Source organism: Vigna angularis, chromosome 10, assembly GCF_016808095.1.
Source record: "Vigna angularis cultivar LongXiaoDou No.4 chromosome 10, ASM1680809v1, whole genome shotgun sequence".
Classification (NCBI taxonomy): Eukaryota; Viridiplantae; Streptophyta; class Magnoliopsida; order Fabales; family Fabaceae; genus Vigna; species Vigna angularis.
In genome coordinates, this window is record NC_068979.1 from 17,577,027 (window position 1) to 17,592,210 (window position 15,184).

Below are 15,184 nucleotides of genomic sequence, written 5' to 3' on the forward strand. Positions count from 1 at the left end.
TTCGGTCATACTTGCCGATTGTGAAACAAGTTTGTGACATCATATTTTGGTGCTTACAAATTTGTCCATCAAGTTTTTGGCGCCGTTGCCGGGGACTCGTGGTTTAACTGGTTAATTTGTGTGATTATTGATTATCTTTGACTTTTTGAATTTCTGTTTTTATTTTTTCTGTTTTTATTTTATTTTATTTTATTTTATTTTTCTGTTTTTTTATCTTTTTAGGTTAGGTTAGATTTTATTTTATCTTTTAGATTAGATTAGATTTTATTTTTTTTAGATTAGGTTTTATTCTATCTTATTTGTTTCTATCTTCTAAATCTTTTTATCTTCTGAATTTATATCTTCTTCTATATCTTTTTGTGCTAACAAATCTTTTCTAGGGTTTTGTTTTCTTGTGTATGCAGGAAGCAATTCGGACTAGGAGTAAGAAAACAACAGAACCACTTTTTGAAGGGCTAGACGAGAGTAGAAGGAGGAGAAGAATCAGAACGTCCAGAGAACTTTTCCCTTCTCCAGAAACTCTCCTCCAAACATCACCACAAGGTTCTGTTCACAGCACAAGAAGTATGGAGAATAACAATGCTAGAAGAACTCTTGCAGATTACACCAATATTGCTGGACCTCAACACTTTAACAGCATAGCTAGACCTAGAGTCAATGCAGCCAACATGGAGGTCAAGCCAGCATTAATTCAACTGGTGAAGAGTAATCAATTTAATGGGTTATCTCATGAAAGCCCATATGAGCACCTTACAACTTTCAATGAGATCTGCAATACGGTCAAGATTAATGGGGTGCCAGATGAAGCTATCAAACTTAGCTTGTTTCCCTTCTCATTGGGGGGCAATGCTAAGCTTTGGTTAAACTCTTTTCCAGAAGAAAGTTTCACAGAGTGGGAAGCAGTGGTCACAAAATTTCTAAACAAGTACTTTCCACAATCTAAGGTGACCAAAGGCAAGCAAGAGATATCTTCTTTCAAGCAGGGCATGGAGGAGTCACTTGGACATGCATGGGACAGGTATAAAAGCTTGTTACGCAAAACCCCTATGCATGGTTTCAAAGAAGCAGAAGTAGTCCTAACTTTCCTTGGAGGGCTTGGTTCACAAACCAAGATGATACTGAACGCATCAGCAGGAGGCAATATTAACTGGAAAACTCCAGAGGAAGCAACTGAACTTATTGAAAATATGGCTACTAGTGACAACGAACTCAATATTGAAAAAGGAGATCCTAGTCAGAAGGAGTTGTCACAATTAAATGAGGCCTTGCTTATCCAAAATAGAATTATCTCTCAACAGCTTGAAGAAGTGACCATGAAACTTTCTCAAACACCACAGGAAGTACAACAGGTTTCAGTGGTTCAAGAGCACCAAAAATGGCAGATGCAATCTACTCCAGTTGAGAAACCAACAACGCTTGAAGAGACTTTCCAGAGATTCTTAAAGACAAATGCGTCTTATTGTCATAATGTGGATGCTGCATTTAAAAAAATGGAGGTCTATGTTGAGAGAATAGTTGACGAAATGAAACATGATAATCTGGGAAAGGAATGTAAAACTGTTGTGACTAGAAGTGGTAGAGTGTTAGAAGAGAGAAAAAAAGAGAGAAAGGAGAAAGAGAATGAGAGTGAGAGTGAAAAAGAAACATGTGAGTGGAAAGAAAGAGTTGAGAGAGAGAAAAAGAAAAAAGAAGAAGAGGAGAGGAGAGAAAAAAATGAGATAGAAGAGAGACAAAAAGAAAAAGAGTATGAAAAGCCACTTCCTTATCCAAAGGGTTATTCAAGGAAGGAGAAAGAAAAGCAGTTGGAAAGATTCATGGAACTGTTTAAGAAGTTGGAGATCACTATACCATTCTCTGAAGCATTGCAACAGATGCCAGCATATGCAAAATTCTTGAAGGAACTTCTCACAAAGAAACACAAGTACATTGAGAAGGAAACTATCAATATACAGGGCAATTGCAGTGCAATCATACAGAAACTACCTCCTAAACTTAAAGACCCAGGAAGCTTCACTATTCCATGCACCATAGGAGATGTGAAAGTTGGAAGAGCATTGATTGATTTGGGAGCTAGCATTAATCTAATGCCGCTTTCCATGTGCAGAACAATTCAGGGGTTGGAAATTAAACCAACCAGAATGGCTCTTCAATTGGCGGACAGGTCTCTTAAATATCCATATGGAGTGGTTGAAGATGTTCTAGTAAAGGTCGACAAATTTGTATTCCCAGTAGATTTCATTGTGATGGAGATGGAAGGGACTAGTGACGTTCCTCTTATTCTTGGGAGACCTTTTATGAAGACTGCTAGAGTTTTGATTGATGTAGAGAATGGGAAGCTTAAACTGAGAGTTGACGAGGAAGAAGTCACTTTTGATGTATCCAGAGCCATGACGTATCCAAATGATGACAAATCATGTTTTCAATTTGATGAACTTGATGAAGTTTGTATGGTTCAAGAAAGGATGGTGCGTAACATTTCTCCATTGGAAAAAACGCTCATTGATGCATGTGAAGATTTGGATGAAGAAGAAGAGAAATTGATTGATGAATGTCTGATGGACTTGGAAACATTGAAAAAGAGTCCAGAGGAAGATTCAATATTCGAAACAATGGCTAAGGAAGAAACAATCAAAGCACAGTCTTCAGAATTAAAGAGATTGCCATCACATTTGAAATATGTATTTTTAGAGGATGGAACAAAGCCAGTCATTATCAGTAACTCTTTATCTTTACAAGAAGAAGAGCAGTTGATAGATATTTTGAAAGCCAACAAAGAAGCAATTGGGTGGTCAATATCAGATCTCAAAGGTATTAGCCCAACTTATTGCATGCACAAGATTTTTATGGAAGAAGACTATAAACCAAGTGCTCAACCACAGAGAAGGTTAAATCCTGCTATGAAGGAGGTGGTCAGAAAAGAAGTGTTGAAACTGCTAGAAGCTGGTATCATCTATCCAATCTCTGACAGTGAATGGGTGAGTCCGGTACAGGTGGTGCCAAAGAAAGGTGGGATGACGGTAATTTATAATGATAAGAATGAACTTATTCCCACTCGGACAGTTACTGGCTGGCGTATGTGCATTGATTACAGGAAGCTGAATAAAGCTACTAGGAAAGATCATTTTCCTCTTCCTTTCATGGATCAGATGCTAGAAAGGTTATCAGGGCAGGCTTTCTATTGTTTTCTAGATGGATATTCTGGATATAATCAAATTGTGGTAGATCCAAAAGACCAGGAGAAGACGGCTTTTACTTGTCCTTTTGGTATCTTTGCATATAGAAAGATGCCTTTTGGATTATGTAATGCTCCAGCTACGTTTCAGAGGTGTATGCAGGCAATTTTTGCTGATCTTCTAGAAAAATGCATTGAAGTATTCATGGATGATTTCTCAGTTTTTGGAAACTCCTTCCAAAGATGTTTAGCTAATTTGAACACTGTCCTCAAAAGATGTGTTCAGACAAATCTGGTTTTAAATTGGGAGAAATGTCATTTCATGGTAACTGAAGGAATTGTATTGGGGCACAAAATATCTGCTAAAGGAATTGAGGTAGATAAAGCTAAAGTAGAAGTTATTGAGAAACTACCTCCACCAACAAATGTAAAGGGGATTAGAAGCTTTCTTGGTCATGCTGGGTTTTATAGAAGATTTATCAAAGATTTCTCAAAAATTGCTAAACCATTGAGTAATCTCTTGATGAAGGATGCTCCTTTTGTGATGAATGAAGATTGCCTGAAAGCTTTTGATATATTGAAGCAGAAACTAGTGTCGGCTCCAGTAATTGCAGCACCAGATTGGAATCAAAATTTTGAATTAATGTGTGATGCAAGTGATTATGCAATAGGAGTTGTCCTCGGCCAAAGGAAAGAACAAAAGTTTCATCCAATTTATTATGCTAGCAAGGTGCTGAATGATGCTCAATTGAATTATGCTACTACAGAGAAAGAGTTTCTTGCCATTGTATATGCTCTTGAGAAATTTAGACCTTATCTGATTGGGTCTAAGGTGATTGTCTATACAGATCATGCAGCTATTAAATATTTGTTGACAAAACCAGATTCTAAGCCACGTCTGATCAGATGGGTACTACTGTTGCAAGAATTTGATGTAGAAATCCGTGATAAGAAAGGAAGTGAGAACTTAATTGCTGATCATTTGTCACGGTTAGTCAACAATGAAGTCACTAGCAAGGAGCCTGAAATCTGGGAATCTTTTTCAGATGAATCACTCATGTATATTCAGCAGAGGCCCTGGTTTGCTGATATGGCAAATTTCAAAGCTGCAAGAGTCATGCCGGAAGATTTAACTTGGCAACAGAGAAAGAAATTTCTGCATGATGCCAAGCAGTTTGTGTGGGACGATCCATATTTGTTCAAAATTGGAGCAGATAATCTTCTGAGGAGATGTGTTACAAATGAAGAAGCAGAAGGAATTCTCTGGCATTGTCATGATTCACCTTATGGAGGACATTTTAATGGAGAAAGAACAGCAGCAAAAGTCCTTCAGTCAGGATTCTATTGGCCAACTCTATTCAAAGACGCTCATAATCATGCTAGGAATTGTGATAAATGTCAAAGAGCAGGGACAATCACTAAACGTCATGAGATGCCTTTACAAGGTATTTTAGAGGTTGAGGTTTTTGATTGTTGGGGTATTGACTTTGTTGGACCCTTTCCTCCATCTTTCAACAATGAATATATTCTGGTAGCAGTGGATTATGTGAGTAAATGGGTGGAAGCATTGGCTTGTCCTAAAAATGATGCTAGTACAGTAATTAAATTCCTGAAGAGGCAGATATTTTCACGTTTTGGCACTCCAAGAGTGTTGATCAGTGATGGAGGATCTCATTTTTGCAATTATTAGCTAGAGAAGGTACTCAAACACTATGGAGTGAAGCATAAGGTAGCTGCACCTTATCATCCACAAACCAATGGACAAGCTGAGGTATCTAACAGGGAGATAAAAAGAATCCTAGAAAAAACCGTGACTTCATCAAGGAAGGATTGGTCTCTCAAATTGGATGATGCTCTTTGGGCTTATAGAACAGCAATGAAGACGTCTATGGGATTATCACCATTTCAATTAGTCTATGGGAAAGCATGCCATTTGCCAGTTGAATTGGAGCATAGAGCATTATGGGCTTTGAAATTCTTGAATTTTGATCCTTATGAAACTCAATGCACACGCAGAAGGCAGATTTTAGAGCTTGAAGAAATGCGGTTACATGCATATGATTCATCCAACGCCTATAAAGACAAAATTAAATTTTATCATGACAGGAAGCTGGTGAATAGAGTTTTCAATCCAGGACAACAGGTACTATTGTTCAACTCAAGATTGAAGATATTTCCTGGGAAGCTGAAGTCAAAATGGACAGGACCATTTGTGATAAAAGAAGTGCATCCACATGGAGCAATTGAAATATTTGATCCATCTGCTGATGATCCACAGAAAAGCTGGGTGGTAAATGGTCAACGTCTCAAGCCCTATCTAGGGGGAGAGGTGCAACGCTTTTCCACAATGATGTTGTTGATTGATCCTTGAAAGTTGGGTCAGGCTCGGGACGTTAAACAAGCGCTTACTGGGAGGCAACCCAGTATATTGTAAGTATTTTTGTTTTCGTTTTTAGAATAGGGTTTGATGTACTCTCTTGAAAACCTGGTTTGTGTGATGGTTTGCTATTAACTGTGATTGTTTGATAAGTAATGCTTGATGATGCTTATTGATTGATTGATGTTGAGATGATGTGCACATTAAATGCTTATACAGGTGATTCACAAGCTTTGGGAACAAATGCAGGATATCATGATTGTGATTGTGAAATTAAGCAGGATGTGTATGGCAAATGTGAATGAGCTTATATGTGAGGTTTTGAGCTCCAGAGTTGTTATTGTTGAATGCTATTACTTTGAAAGCATGAATGATTTTGCCCAGGTTTTCTATGATTGAATCAATTGCTTGTTTTGCATCATATGATCAAGGCCGTGTTGTTGAAACCCTTTTTATTGGCCAAATTCATAAAGTTAGCCCACTAAAAGAGAACATGTTGTGTTCTATCCTTTGAACCCTTAGCCTTGAACATACACTGAAAACCCTTGATTGAAAAATCTTTACCTTGAGTTAAGTAGAAGATCTTGTGTGGTACTGATAAATGTTCAAGTTTGGGGTTGTTGGGAAAATATGAAAAGCATTGAGCTAAGAGCTAAAAAGTAAGAATATGCAAAGAAAAAGAAAACAAAAGAAAAAGAAGTAAAGCTCAATGCAAATGCAAAGGTAAAAGAAAGTTGGGAATGAATAAGATAATTGTGTTGTGATGATTCTCTTAACTCAAGGATTTTGTGATCCAGAAAAACAAATTTTCTTGTTAGCCCAGCCACATTATAAGCCAGTGAAAAGTCCTTTTGATGATGCATGCTTGTGATTGTTTTGATTGTGGTAAAATGAAAGGCAAAGTTGATTCATGTGACATTGTGATAGTGGAGTGAATGAGTGAAACACTTTACCTCTTATACACTTGTGTGATGAGTGAAACACTTTATCTAGTGAGGAAATATTCCATAAGCACATGAACATCCATGCTTAATTGATTGATCATTCATGAAAAATAGCATTTGTTGGAATCTAAATGACTTTGTGATCACTAAAAGCATGTGCACATCTTGATTGAACTCTTGGTCATAAGTTTGAGTGAAGTTGTTACTTATCTTGAAAAGAGAATTTTTGAATGAGTGAATCATCATATGAATTGGTTGGAGATTGAGTTACATTTTGTTTGCTTGAGGACAAGCAAAGTTCTAAGTTTGGGGTTGTGATAACAGTTGAAAAACTGTTATTTTCATGCTTAAAATTGATATTAAAAGCAACCTTTAGACTTAGAAACTAGCTTGAAATCATGCTTTTATCTATATTTTCATAAATATGAGAGCTGGACAGGTTTATGCTTGATTTAAGTGTTTTTGAGCAGGTTTTAAGGTGAATTTGGTGGAAGAAGTGAAGACGAAGGCACCGCTCAGCGGTAGTTTACCGCTGAGCGGCACTCAGGAGGTTGCGGGAGTCACGCTGAGGGGCAAAATGGCCGCTGAGGGGAAGAAAAGGACGCGCAACCACCGCTGAGCGGCACTTTTTGGGCTTGGGCTTTTGTAATCTTTTGTAACTCTAGATTAGTATATAAGGGCTTGCACGTCCTAGGGTTAGGTATCTTTGGCAGAACGTAGGCAAACACTCTCTCTTCCACCCCTTTGAAGGAGGATCTTGGATGCTCAGGCTACCTCTTCACCTTTATTGGGTTTATTCTTTCATTCTTTCATTATTGTTCATCTAGGTTCACCATGAATATGGTGAACTAAACCTTGTATGTTTGTTGGGGAATCAATGTAATCTCTTGAAGCTCTCATATATGGAATTTATGCTTGCATCTTAATCTAAGACTTATGCTTTCTTTCATCATTAGTTAGGGTTTTTCCTCTTTGCTCAATGCTTGCATTGTTTAACTCATTTTATTGCATGATTATTGGTTTTGTCGATACGGACACGTACGGGGAAGTCTAGATCCGGGGAATTTCTCCCAATGTTATATTGGTTGTCGTTAAGCTCCTGCACTTATGAACTAATCATTAGGAATGCTAGGAATTGTATGAACTATTTGATTAGGGAGAAGCCATCTAGAATGGTACTTTAGAGAGTGGCATTAACAATGATGATTTGAATGTTGAATTCCTAAAATGTATGAGAGTGGATGAGATGAAATTGACCCCCAACAACATATTCATTCATATATTCCATTGAAAGTGTTTATCTTTTGTCTTTGCCATTGATCAATTCATGCATACATGTTTATTTTTCGTCTTGCATAATATAATCCAAATATTTCGTTTGTAAGTCCTAGCTAATCAACAAATCACATAACTAAACTAGGCCGTGAGTCCTTTGGGAAGAACGATACTTGGTCTTACCAAGTTTATTACTTGAACGATTCGGTCATACTTGCCGATTGTGAAACAAGTTTGTGACATCATATTTTGGTGCTTACAAATTTGTCCATCAATGCCACTCTCTAAATTACCTTGTCAAGAAGGCCTATCCTTAATTACGAGTTCATACAATTCCTAGCATTCCTAGTAATTAATTCTGAAGTGCAGGAGCTTAAAGGCAACCAATATGCTATTGGGAGAAATTTCCCGAATCTAGATTTCCCCTTACGTTCCCATATCGACAAAATAAAAAATCATAGCAATGAATGAGTTAAACAAAGCAAGCATTAAGCAAAGAGGAAAAACCCTAACTAATGATGAAAGAAAGCATGTATCTTAAAGTAAGATGTTAAAACATTAATTCCATATATGAGAGTTTCACAAGACTACATTGATTCCCCAACAACAATACAAGGTTTAGTTCACCATATTCATGGTGAATCTAGATGAACAATAATGAAAGAATGAAAGATAAAACCCTAGAAAGATGAGAAGGTAGCCTAAGCATCCAAGATCTTCCTCCAAGGGGTGGAAAAGAGAGTGTTTGCTTCGTCTCAGCCAAAGATACAAACCCTAGGAACACCTAAAGCTTATATACTGTTTGTAATAATACAGAAAATTAGGCCCAAGCCTAAAATAGTGTCGCTCAGCGGTAAACTACCGCTCAGCGGTAAGTGCGTGAGTTGTTTTCCTCCCCTCAACGGCCTTTTCACCCCTCAGCGGAGCCAACGTGGGTTCCTGAGTGCCGCTCAGCGGTAAACTGCCGTTGAGCGGTAGTTACGACTTCGCCTTTTGCACTTTTTGATGTCTTTTCTGATTCCATCTCTATCCTTCTTCACTTCTTTCACCAAATTCACCTTAAAACCTACATAAAACACTGAAATGAAGCATAAACCTGTCCAGCTCTCTTATTTCCAAAAATATGAACAAAAGCATGATTTCAAGCTAGTTTCTAAGTGTTAAAGGTTGCTTTTAGTATCAATTTTAAGCATGAAAATAACAGTTTTTCAACTGTTATCACAACCCCAAACTTAGAACTTTGCTTGTCCTCAAGCAAACAAGATGTAACTCAATCTTCTACCAATCAATACAATGGTTTACTCCATTCAAAATTCTCTTTTCAAGATAAGTAAAAACTTCAATCAAACTTATGACAAAGATTTCAATCAAGACATGCACATGCTTTGGTGTTCACAAAGTCACTTAATATCCAACAAATGCTATTTTTCATGAATGATCAATCAACTAAGCATGGATGTTCATGTGCTCATGGAATATTTCCTCACTATGTAAAGTGTTTCACTCAAACACAAGTGTATAAGAGGTAATCACTCATTCACTCTACTATCACAGTGTCACATGAATTGACTTTGCCTTTCATTTAACCACAATCAAATAAATTCACAAGCATGCATCATCACAAGGACTTTTTCAATGGCTTATAATGTGGCTGGGCTAACAAGAAAATTGGTTTTTCTAGATCACAAAACCCTTGAGTTAAGAGAATCAAATAAACACAATCATTCTTACTTTTCCCAACTTTCCTTTGCATTGAGCTTTGCTTTTTCTTTTCTTTCTCTTTCTCTTTTTCTTTCTCTTTTCACATAATTAATTCTTAGCTTTTAGTTCAATGCTTTCAATTTCCCTTTCTGTTTTCCAACAACCCCAAACTTGAACATTTGTCAATACCACAAAATATTTTCTACTTAACTCAAGGTAAAGCTTTTCAACAAGGGTTTTCAAATCATGTTCAAGGCTAAGGGTTCAAATGATAGAACACATAGTATTCTCTTTTAGTGTCTTATTTCATGCAATTTGGCTAATATAAGGGTTACCAACAAACGACCTTGATCATATAATGCAAACAAGCAAGTAATTTAATCATAGAAAACCTGGGCAAAGTCATTCATGCTTTCAAAGTAATAGCACTCAATCATAAAAATTCTGGAGCTCAAAACCTCACATATAAGCTCATTCACATTTGACATATACATCTTGCTTAATATCACAATCACAATCACAATAACTTGCATTTTTTCACAAAGCTTGTGAACCACCTCTATAAGCATGTAATGTGCACATCTCAACATCAATCTATATCAAAGCATCATCAAGCATTACTTATCAAACAATCACAATCATAAGCAAACCATCATAACAGATAAAGTTTCCAATTGAGTACATCAAACCCTAAACAAAAACAAATAAGTAAATAATAAAACAAATCCTACTCTAGTGTTTTGAAAAACTCAGCCCCAACAATGATGCTCTCTCCCAACCCCAAACTTAGATGGACAACTACTGAGAAAGTGAGTGAAAGGGAGATTTTCTCAAGAGGGATGAGGAAAAAGTTGTAGAAATCCTTTGAAAAAGTATGTAGGAGTGTGTGTGTGTGCAGAGAAGAGTATGAAAAGAGAAACTAAGGCGCAGCTTAGGGTATAAAATACCCTAATGGGCTCGGGTTCCGCTAAGGGGCAACCTAAGCCCAGTCTGCGACACTACCGCTCAACGGTAGTTTGCCGCTCAGCGGTAGTTTGCCGCTCAGCGGCACTTTCGGGAAGTGTTCTTCTTCTCCCTAGCTTAACCTAAGTGTGTCCTAAACATACCCCTCACTGGCTCCCTGCAATAAAATTCTCAGATCACTCAAACATTCAATCCCTATCATGTAACTAAAGCAAAACAAACAAAAAGATAATCAATCAACTGGATTGCCTCCCAGGTAGCGCTTGTTTAACGTCACGAGCCTAACCCAAAATCCACCAACACCCATCAGTAGATGCAAAACTTTCTTACCAACACCCATCAGTAGGTGTAACAAACCTAGTATCCTTCAGTAGATACTTAACCACCTAGCATCCTTCAGTAGATGCTATATCCAAAAAAAAAATATTTACAGAAATAATGTCCAACTGATTAAAAATTACAAAACCAAAATAAAATCAAAAGAAATATTGTCCTCAAATCACTGGAATGCCTTCCAACAAACGCTCTTTTAACGTCATTAGCTTGACCCAATAAAACTCATGTTCTTTCTTCTTTTTCTTCTTTCTACTGAACTTCTTCAGGAATTTGATAAAACCAGGAACCTGTTGCGGTGTCTCAATCAGAGGAACTTTAATCTTCAATTTCTTGAAGATTTCCATAAAGCACTTAAATTTCTTTTCCTTCCTATGATTCTTTTTTAGATGAGGATGGGGTTTTTCATATGATTTCTTCTTCTTTCCTCTCATCTTCTTTTTCTTCCTTTTCCTCTCCCTAAATTTTCTCTTTTTCTTTTCTCTTATTTTTTTTCTTCCCTTTTCTTTTTCTTTTCAACTTCTTTATTTTTACACAAATTTTCTTTCTCTTTTCTCTCTCAACCACTTCTTTTTCTTTTTCTTCATCTTTATCTTTCTCACTCAACTCTTCTTTTTCTTTTCTCTCTATCTTTTCCTCATCTCCCCCTATTTTTTTTTTCAGCAAAAATCTTTTCACTTTCAGTGACACTAGCTTGACCTTCCTCCTTAAGGTTAACTTCAGTATTAACCTTAACGTTCAATCTCTGACTAATGTAACGAAGGTGCATCTCCATCCTTTTACATGATTCTTCAATGCTTTTCTGAGTAGCGTCAGAATTTTTCAAAAATCGTTGAAGGGTGTCATCCAAACTTTCTAATAGAGAGGGTTGTTGCTGCCATTGTTGTGGTGGCGGCCATTGTTGTGGTGATGGCCTATCAAACTCTTTGACAGCTTGAGTGCTTTTGTTATGACAATTAGGTATCTGTATGTAGTGTTGAACTGCCTCCTCCAACGTTATCCTTCTTCCCGATAGAGAGGGTCGTTGCTGCCATTGTTGTGGTGATTGATTCTTAAGTTGTTCGACAGCTTGCCAAAATTGACTTTGATTCATGCTTGAGTGAGGTTCCCACCAATGGTTGAAAATCCCTTAGTAGAATTGGTGCCCATATAGTTAAATTCTTGTCCGAATTGCGTCCTGCAAACATTAGGCACAAAACTCTAGAAAATATTTGTTAGCACAAAAAGATAGAGAAGATAAATAAAAAAAAATCAAAGGATATAATTGAAAAGATAAGAAGATAAGAAACAAAAACTGAAAAATAAAAACAAAAAATAAAATAAAATAAAATAAAATAAAAACAGAAATTCAAATTTCAAAATTCAAAAACAAGTCAAAGATAATCAATAATCAAACAAATAAACTAGTTAAACCACGAGTTCCCGGCAACGGCGCCAGAAACTTGATGACAAATTTATGAACACCGAAAACGGCGCCACAAACTTGTTTAACAATCGGCAAGTGTGACCGAATCGTATCAAGTAATAAAACTAGGTAAGACCAAGTATCGTTTTCCCAAAGGACTCATGGCCTAGTTAGTTATCTGATTTGTTGATTATTTACGACTTGTGAACGATTGATTGTAGGTTTTTAAATGCAAAAGACAGTAATTAAACATCTATGCATGAGTTTGATCAATGGCAACAAGAGTAAAACAAACACGTAATGAATGATATGGATGAGTATGTTGTTGGGGTTATCAATTTCATCTTATCCACTCTCATATACTTTAGGAATTCATCAATCTTTTCATCAATGTTAATGCCACTCTCTAAATTACCTTGTCAAGAAGGCCTATCCTTAATTACGAGTTCATACAATTCCTAGCATTCCTAGTAATTAGTTCTGAAGTGCAGGAGCTTAAAGGCAACCAATATGCTCTTGGGAGAAATTCCCCGGATCTAGATTTCCCCGTACGTTCCCATATCGACAAAATCAATAATCATAGCAATGAATGAGTTAAACAAAGCAAGCATTGAGCAAAGAGGAAAAACCCTAACTAATGATGAAAGAAAACATAAGTCTTAAATTAAGATGTTAAAACAAATTCCATATATGAGAGTTTCAGAAGACTACATTGATTCCCCAACAACAATACAAGGTTTAGTTCACCATATTCATGGTGAATCTAGATGAACAATAATGAAAGAATCGAAGATAAAACTCTAGAAAGGTGAAAAGGTAGCCTGAGCATCGAAGATCTTCCTTCAAAGGGGTGGAAAAGAGAGTGTTTGCTTCGTCCCAGCCAAAGATACAAACCCTAGGAACACCTAAAGCTTATATAATGTTCGTAATAATATAGAAAATTAGGCCCAAGTCCAAAATAATGCCGCTCAGCGGTAAGTGCGTGAGTTGGTTTCCTCCTCTCAGCGGCCTTTTCACCCCTCAATGGAGCCAACGTGGGTTTCTGAGTGCCGCTCCGCGGTAAACTGCCGCTGAGCGGTAGTTGCGGCTTCTCCTTTTGCACTTTTTGATGTCTTTTATGATTCCTTTTCTATCTTTCTTCACTTCTTTAACCAAATTCACCTTAAAACCTGGAAAAAACACTAAAATCAAGCATAAACCTGTCCAGCTCTCTTATTTCCAAAAATATAACCAAAAGCATGATTTCAAGCTAGTTTCTAAGTGTTAAAGGTTGCTTTTAGTATTAAATTTAAGCATGAAAATTACAGTTTTTCAACTGTTATCAGTCCCGCACATTCCTAAAAAGTGCAAGGACCCAGGTATATTTTGCATTCCTTGTGTGATTGGAAACAATAAATTTGAGAATGCCATGTTGGATTTGGGTGCTTCTGTTAATGTCATGCCTTTGTCTATATATGCATCTTTGTCTCTTGGTCCTTTGCAAACCACGGGTGTGGTCATTCAGTTGGCCAATAGGAGTGTTACCCACCCAACAGGTTTCATAGAGGATGTCTTGGTTAGGGTTGGTGAATTGATTTTTCCTGCTGACTTTTATGTTTTGGAAATGGAGGAGGGATTCTCTCATGGATCCGCTCCCATTATCTTAGGCAGGCCATTCTTGAAAACTGCCCGAACTAAGATTGATGTGTATGCCGGAACTTTGTCTATGGAATTTGCTGATATTGTTGTTCATTTTAATATCCTTGATGCAATGAAATTTCCAGCTGAGGACCATTCTCTATTTAGGATCGATGCATTGGATGACATTATTGATGAAATTGTTGTTGACGACTTTCATTCTTTGCATGAGAAGAAGCATTCTTTTCTATCTTCTTTGCATTCATGCATTGAATCTGGATTCGAATCAGGATTTGAGAATGATGTTGATAATGTTGTGGATTTTGATGAGGATTGTGATGTCCAGGATATTGATGCTATGCATGATATTGATGATGTTGTTGACATATCTGTGATGGACATTGATTTGGATTGTGATGAGCTGAGTGTTCTGCCTTTACCTGTACACTCTTTAGAGTGAGAATGCATTAACCACGTTGCAGGAAATACACTTGAATCTGACTTGCAGGCACCCAATCTTGAGCTGAAACAGCTCCCAGATAACCTCAAGTACGTGTACTTGGAGGATGATGAGAAGAAACCGGTGATCATTTCTACCTCCCTTGATTTTGTTCAAGAGGAGAAGTTGTTTGGTGTGCTGAGGAAGAACAAGAAGGCCATTGGTTGGAGTTTGGCTGAAATACCTGGTATTAGCCCATCCACATGCATGCATAGAATTCTTTTGGAAGATGGGGCAAAGCCAGTGAGACAGCCACAAAGAAGGCAAAACCCCGTGATCATGGACGTCATCAAGAAGGAGGTGACCAAGCTTTTGCAAGCTGGGATCATCTACCCTATTTCAGATAGTCAGTGGGTGCTGAGTCAATATTTTGTTCACTTCACTTAGTTTATTGTGCTAGAATTAATCGGGGAATTGTGCTTAATTGTCCAGTATTTTCCCATTTTTACTAATTGTGCTTAATTTGACCAAAAATTCTAATTTTAATTAATTTGGATTATTTGAGCAAATTATTTGTATTATTAATTGTAGGGAAAATGTTGGAAATACAATTTGGAACATTTGGAGGTCAAAAGAAAATGCCACATCAAATATACTTTAAACTAAGATGAGAGAAGAGGTGTGGATTTCAATTTTGGGGGTGCACATGTCCACGTCTTGGGATGTGAGGGAAGGAAGCAATGGGCTGGATTCATTTGGAGAGGTGCACACGTAATGGATGAGCAACGGTCCAGCAGAAGAAATGTGTGTCACGGCTGGAAGCATGTGGTGGTAGAGGGAGAAGCACACCCGGCCCACACTTGGCTGCACGCGTCCAGCAAATTGAAGCAAAGGCCTAATCCAGTCATCACTTCATCATGCATCCAGCAGAAGAAATGTGTGTCACGGCCTGATTCAG